The sequence below is a fragment of the Lathamus discolor genome, chromosome 5 (genome assembly GCF_037157495.1).
Source record: "Lathamus discolor isolate bLatDis1 chromosome 5, bLatDis1.hap1, whole genome shotgun sequence".
Classification (NCBI taxonomy): Eukaryota; Metazoa; Chordata; class Aves; order Psittaciformes; family Psittacidae; genus Lathamus; species Lathamus discolor.
The window spans coordinates 84,513,887-84,521,700 of NC_088888.1; positions in this window are offsets into that span (position 1 = coordinate 84,513,887).

Sequence of the window (7,814 nt, forward strand, 5' to 3'; positions counted from 1 at the left end):
ATTGGCAACCTCAGTCAACTTATTTGAGAAATTCCTCTATTAATAACTAAGGAATTTCAGGGTCCTGGAAAATTATCGTAACCCAGCTAAATAACTTGAATCACAAGTGGGTTTTAGCTATTATTTTTCTGAGAACAGAGTCTGTTTAGGGATGGAGTGTGCATTTCAGGTTTCACTGATCAAGGGTTAGTAGTAAATCCCTCAGCATTTCTTCTTTCCTGCTAGCTATTCCTTACAGCTTTTCTTTAGTAATGAAGATTTCTTTTATGCTGCAACTAAGTACTCTTTCTTGTCTAAATAGTATAAAGTGTTTCTATTGGTTGCAAATCAAGGTATTTCGTACTCGATTTCAGACTGAATGTTTTATTGCGTTTGGCATAAAACATGAACCTGTGAGGATGGCGCCACCTAATGTAAATTTAGAACATGACAACTTTCCGTTTGCCGTAGAATTGCCAGTTGGGATTGAAAGGTTAGGAACTTGGTGTTCTTTTATCCCTTCTGTCTAATTATCTGGGAGGCTGTTCTGCCAGATATTTCCATGGAATGACTGAAAAGGTCTTATTTCTACAAGATTCTCTTCTATTCTGGTCTTTTTTTTCACCAGCATGTTTTGAACTATTTCTTGATTTTTAAACATGGAAAATACAGAAAACATTTGACTAAGTATCTTTCAGAACTAGCTGCACGCAGATCTCCTGACTTTAGTCAAATTCATCTATCATGTGAGAATATGTTCAAAACCTGCTGAGAAGAAACAAGGGAAAATGACTTTAGAGAAATCCTAATAGATTATCAGCTGTCTTCTGTCCTTCTAAACTACTCTCTTTCTATTTGTATTGATGCAGACTTAGGCGTGATCATGTCCAGTCACTGGTGTAAACCTCAGTGCTTCTGGTATTTGCATCAATAGGGTCAACTTAGATTTTGAGAGCATGTATTGTAGTTTGCAGCAGTTTACCTCTCCTGCATTGCTGTAACTTCAAGTACTGAGTCTCAGATATGGTTGAACCTGGTCAGAATTGTGTTTTAAAGATTTCTTCCGTAAGAAGAAAAGGGATTTAAAGTTATATAAGGATAAGGAGAGATTAGTGGGTAGCAAAGGAACTAAAGCAATGGTGCACTAAGTAGTCAGGTCTGCACTTATCTAGGCCAGATCAGTTTGGACCAGGTTGGAACGGACTAAAAGGTGTCAGCTGAGCGGCTGAAATCGGTGAAGCAGACCCACTGATATCGGTAGCAAGCTGTGCACAACTGAAACTAGACACCATAATTAAGTCATAATTAAGGCTAGTTTAGCACAGGGTCTGACAAAAAACCCCCAAACCAATCCACTTACCCCTAAACCACAAAGCTCTCCAAGAAACTGTTTCCTGTGACACTGGCTTGTTTTCAAGGCTTCCTTGAAAATGAGATGGGAAATTTCTTTTTTAAATGAAAGCAAGGATTCTTAAATTGTCTTTTAAGACAGCTAAGGCTCCAAGAAAATGCAAAAGCTATTGTGACACTTGTCATAATGTTCTTGAGTGCTGCTTATAATATGTCTTTACACTATTCCCTATGGCAATTCAGGAAAACATGAAAATTGCTTGGTAACATTGATTGTCCATAAGTGAACCAGAACTGTATTCTGATTTCAGTAATCCCTAGGAAAAATACAGATTTTGAGGTTAATTCTGGTTAAACTCGTATAACTAGACTTACATTTTTACATCTTTGATTACTTTGCCCCTGTGCTCTTGTGATTGGTTTGGATTTCTTGCTCCTAGTTAGGAAAGTTTTCGAAGACTATGTATGTATTCAAGTGCAACTAAACATAGAATGACTTTGCTTTTCCCCTCATTGTCTCAGACAAGAGCTTGTGGGGACTTCTGCTAAAATGGGGTTGATTGTTAGGCAAAATGTCAAAAGGGCTCTTCAAGACAATGAATATGGAAAAGAAAAACCTGTGGAGGGTGATGGCAAGTAACAAGAGATAACAAGAATCAGATCATGGTGGGCTGGTCATGGTCCAAGCTGAATGCTGATGGCAGCCATATAATCTTCTTTCAGCATGGATTTGTGGCCTCCCAGATTGGCATGGTTCTGGAATAAATTATGAGACTTTACGCAGTTACAGCACCTCAGCCTGTGACACCATTGTGTTGATGAGTCAAGTAATATCTGTTACATCAGCCAGGACTTTGCGTGGTAAATCAATGTGGAAAATCCCAGCTGCCACAGAAGATGGTGGTGGTGCTGCTGTTGTGCAGCTTCTTCCAGTTCACCTCAGAGAGTGTCATAGTTAGCATCACAGGGACAGCTATAAAAACTGGAGCAAGGTGAACTGGGCAGAACTAGAGGCATGGGAATACTTCTTATAGCGATGGTCTTATTTTTGTTTTGATTTTATAGTCTTCATGACTTGCCTAAACCCCTTAACATTCTGTACTTGTGTTTTTTTAAATTCCATTACAGGGACAGCTGTATACAGGAACAACTAAAGTAACACATGCTTTGCAAATAAAAGCTGGCCTATGAGAAAATACTTTTAGTACAAGTCTCTAATTTTCAGTTAGTTTAGTTTCAGTCACCTAATTAGACAGAGGAAGCAATGGAAAGGATGAAACATATTTTATTCTTTTTATTAAGAATGAATGATACAAACTCAAAAGTGCTTGGCTGCTTGTGTAAGAGAATCACTTTGACTCATGTAATGTCAGGGTTGTCATTGTCTTCTAATCAGTGGTTCTTTAAAATTTGAAGAGCAGTTTTAAATCCTAAATATAGAAAAAAAGTCTTGTTAAGAGTCAAATAAATAAAAAGGTCCCTGTATTTTGTTTGCACATTTGATATATAGAAGATGAAGAACCGGGAAAGGTGTGATAAGGTTTGGTGTTTCATTTTAATGTTGGAACTATGGAAAGACATCTTTGAAGCACAAATAGTGTTACAGTTTCAAATAATCAACCTTTTTGACAGCTATTATGAGCATAAAATAATTGTTTATTACCTATTGATAAGATTTCTTATGCATGCCATCATTGATATAAAAGTTAAGTTCATTAACTTCTAATACATTTTAGCCTAATCTTTCAGTCCTATCCTTATCTGTGAGTGCCTAACTTTTGGCACCTGCAAATAGGGGTGCGAGCAGTGCTTTGTTGTGGCATGTCTAGCTACATATCTGGAGTATAAATCACTGGGCAACAAATGGGAGACACTGGATAAATGCAGTCATGCATAGCAAAGGCATACTTGTGAGAATGTGGGAAAAGAAAGCCATATGAAGAAATCTTAAAAGAGGACAAAACACAAAGATAGCTACAGTAACTGGATAAGTATCAGTGCAAGTCCAAGCTCTAACAATTTTTCTATTTTTATATTTTACTAGGTAGCAATATGAAATTTAATTATCTGAAGTCTTTTGTAAATCTTGATGATGAATAATCTTTTATATCACCTGTGAATAAAGAAGAACAATTTTTGCAAGACAAACTACAGTGCTGTTAAATAATCATGACAAGGCCATGGTCAGAGGTAAAACCAGAGATATATTCTGTTGGTGAAGGAACATATTAGGTTAGATATTCCTGAAGGGATTTTGACATTCGAATTTCAACTTTGGCTTTGTATTGCCAGCCTTTAGGTATTAGTACAGAATGCTACAGTTTTATGGCAGTGAAGGGGAGACTGAGTATCTCCTCTTGCTGGCCATGTAATTGCTAGCCTTGGAACTTGGGAGGTCACAGATCTTTGTTCTCAAAAGCTCCTGAGATAGCTCTGTGGAAAATCCATCTTAGCTTGTATATCCACGCAGTACTGTGTAGTGTGGATATTAGTTGGCATTAAATAGCTGGCACCAGTGTGGGAATCTCCACGTGTTATAAAAATCCTATAAGGCTGTGAAAGGACTTTTGTTTTGAGGGCTTCTGAAACTGGAGGGAACAATATTCTATTTGAACTGTTTTTTCTGTTAACCTTTAGTTACCTACTTTAGCTGTCTTTAAGGAGAGGACTACTTTTGGTCCAGTTGGTGTGGATAGGTGTCTTTCAGCCAAACAGGATTAGAAATGTGAGTAGTCACATCCCAGAAAATTTAGGTGATGAGAAAAAGTGATAAAATTATCTTGAGAAATTTTCCAAGCCTAGGAGAGCATGACAGGATGTAATCCTCCCTTCTTCCAGTCTGAGGAGCACTAGGCATTATCCTAGACCTTGCACAGATACAAACTCTGTATTCTCTAAAGTTTCTTTTGAACAATTTAGGCATTTCAGTGGATTCACGGAAATTAACAGCTGAAGGTAACCTACACTACTGGGAAGAAAAAGGAAGTTTCCTGGTGGGTGTCCTGATTCTTTGCTGCTTAAACTGATGCTAATTTGGAGTATATAGAAATTTCCCCTTCTGGAAAACCAAATTGAACGGGAGGAGAATACAAGCAGTGATAATTTTAGCCTCTTTATTTCAACCTTTTAAATCTCTGCTGTAGCTAGAATCAGAAGTAGTTCTAAGCCATGATGATGGTGAAGTTGTGTGTATAAGGTTGCTGACAGCTTGCCAGCAGAGAGCTCCCCTGAACTGACAGTTATTTGCTGCAATAGCTGTCATCAGGGAAGCTGTATCAGTTTTTTAGCTGCTGAAGAGCTGCTAATGGAATAATGAGCAGTTTGCACTTTCTCATTACCACTTATTCATCACAGACAGTGCATACAAAGTATCTGTATTTAAAGTATTAAGTGATCATTTTTGTGATCCTTTGTCTCTTATATTTCTGAAGTGTCTAGGTTTTAGATTAGTTTTTGATAAGCTGTGGTTGAAGAACAGCATATTTAAATTAAATAATTGCACAAAATCATTAGTTCTACATTTTAAAAGAAAGGGATCATTTTTCGTAAACTTGTTTCTCCTCCAGAGAACACTCTCATGGGTTGTTCTTCTGAGGATCCTTTCCAGTGACGCTACTAAGAACATATAGCTTGAGGAAGTGGGTTCACTGATAAGGATGTTAAACATGACTTTGTAGCCAATATGAGCCGGGGAAAGAAATAAAAAAAAAGTAGGTATGCCAATCTCAAGGCTTTTTATGAAGGAAGATCTAAATTTTGCTGCACCTACCTAAAAGGATTAAAGACTAGAAAAATGCTTCTGTAATCGAGTGGAAAAGGAAGAGAGGAGAAAATATGGGACAATCAGCTGAAAGACGAAGATCCGGACAGCTCCAGGCCATCCATCTGCCAAGAACCAAGGTTAGTGGGGTGGGGGTGTTAGGGATGTTTCTCTCAGCTGCATCCCTGATCAAACAGTAGTCATTACTCATGCTTTTTGGCCCTGTGACTCTTTAGTGGCCAATGCAGACACTACACTGGGTTTTTTCCAGGTGGAATTCGCTACTTATAATGTCTATTACACATAATTCAATGACAAATGTAAAATAAACATGGTACCATTAATTTTATCTTCTCTCTATTGGATTCTAACTGAATGTTTCTTCCTTTTAGTGTACCTTCCTCTGGAGCTTTTATTTTGAGGGGGAAAGACTGTAGGGAGGTTTGTTTTTATGAATACTCCTACACCCATGTGAAAACAGGTTTTTGCAAAAGCTTAGTGACAGAAAATGTCCTTTTAAATGCACATGTAAAAGCCAGTTCCTTTTTTTTCTTTTAAAGATGGATTTTCCTCTTGGAGTCACAGTAGATTTGGCCTGATTTATATTATTTGCCAAAGGTGGAAAGATAATGAGTATTACTGTACAAATGGTGTTCTTTGCAGTGGTCCATGTATTGTGGTAGATGTGAAATGGGCTTCCATCAGTTTCTAGATCACATTCTCAGCTTCTCTGGTCAGCACAGCTCCACTGAAACCAGCAGCCTCTCTCAGGCACGTGTTGTCAGAGAACCATCTCCCTTCCCTACTTCACTCTGTACAGAAAATAAAATGAAACAAGCCAACACTATATTTAGGAGGGCCTAATAGGTACTTGAGATGGAAATAAATTATTCTTCCAGTGTTAATGAAAAGATTATTCATTACTAATGATGCTTGCAAGACTGAAGCCTCGAAAACTACTCTTTAAGGCACAATTTGTTCTTTCTTGTCTTTATATTCTGATGAGCAGAAGGGAGTAGAACAGAATACAAAGTCTAGTAGAGATCTTTTGTACTTGCAAAAATGTAATGAAGTTAATTAACAATATGTATAAATGAGTCAGATGTACAATCATAGAATATTTTAGGCTGGATAGCATCTGTGGAAGTCATCATGTTTGATCCACCAATTGAATCAGGGTCAGCTTTGATGTTGTATCAGGTTACTCAAAGCCTTGTACACTCAAGTTCTGACTCTCTCTAAGGATGGAGATCCAACAGCTTCTATGGGTAACCTGTGCCAGTGCTTGACCATCCTTATTGTTCTGATGAATGAGATTTTTAACTTGAAGTGTGTTTTTTTCAAACTATAAGCTGAGGCTGTTCATGCTTGCATTCAAAATGAAAAAAAAAAAAATTAAAAAGGAAAGCCAGAAGACCTGTTTCTGTCTGTCCTCTGCTTCTCAAACTATTTGGTCTGAGTAGTCCTGTTCAGAAGTGCTCTCCTTTTGCCACAGCTCATCACAACATAGAGTCACAAGCTATATAGCATATAGGTTTATGACACCTGTGAGTTGCCTAAAAATGAAACTGTGAAATTTTCCTGTGTTATGATGGCAGCCTGAGAGCAACTATTTTTGAAAAAGTATTCTGCAAGTGTGAAATATGAACCACTCCTCTAAATGAGATAACAAGCTTTTATTGAGGGACAAAGTCAATAAAGCAAAAGCAACAGTGCTGGGTGCGTGACCGTAGCCAGAGGTGCACTGATTAGCATTTGTTACAGGTTTATATACTTTCACTATTGCATTAGTCATATACGTATTCATAATTCCCATGTATAGGCGGGGAATATTATAACTAGCTCCAGGAACTTATTATCATAAGTCCCCTCCTCTTGGCGTCTACGCACTGCTCTCCGGTGATTGTGGGCAGAGGTCTTGAGGATGAAGTAAGTAGTCTTCCTCATGTGAGTAGGGGTCTTCAAAAAGAAGTAAGCAGTCTTCCTCTTGGTGTACTTTTCACCTTTGGCACAGTTGGATGCCCCAGTAATCACAAAATTAGCTGAAACCAGCCATATCTGTAATTCTTCTGATAGCTGTCAAAGGTTCAGAACAGTGTGACCTTGCTGCAAAATTTATTGCAGGATGGGCAGACAAAGAGTATCCAAAGCTAGCAGATGTTTGGGAGGCACTGTCTCTAAGCTAACTGATAAGTAGAAATATAGTGTGAAACAATTTGCTCATGTTTAGTGGGGCCACTAAATTCCACAGACTTACAACACAAACATTGTTCTTTATCTTCAACCTAATTTAGGCTAAAAGTACTTAAACTCTATGTTTTCCAAGGCACTAGCTTTTCTTATATCAAACCCCCACCCCTTTTCTTTTACCTTTGCAAATTCTTTTGCTATGTGACTCCATTTTGCTCAAGAGTTCTGGCCATTTTCAACTTGTCTAATCTTGTGTCTTTGGTGAGCTTTGCAAACTCATAGTTATATCCACACAGCAACACCTATGATTTGTGAAAGCCAATACATTTATGTGTTTATCACACAAACAAAATGTTGACTTCCATCTGGCCTGTCTTACATGAGGCCAGTCCTATGGAGTGTGCTGCCTGTTGGTTTCTTAAATGTCTGCTTGACAAAATGTCAAGTCTTGTAAGTAAGCTTATTTCTTGAATACCAATAAACATTCAGCTGTTGCCTGATCTGCTCTGTGACAAATGGGGCAGTTTAGAACAGG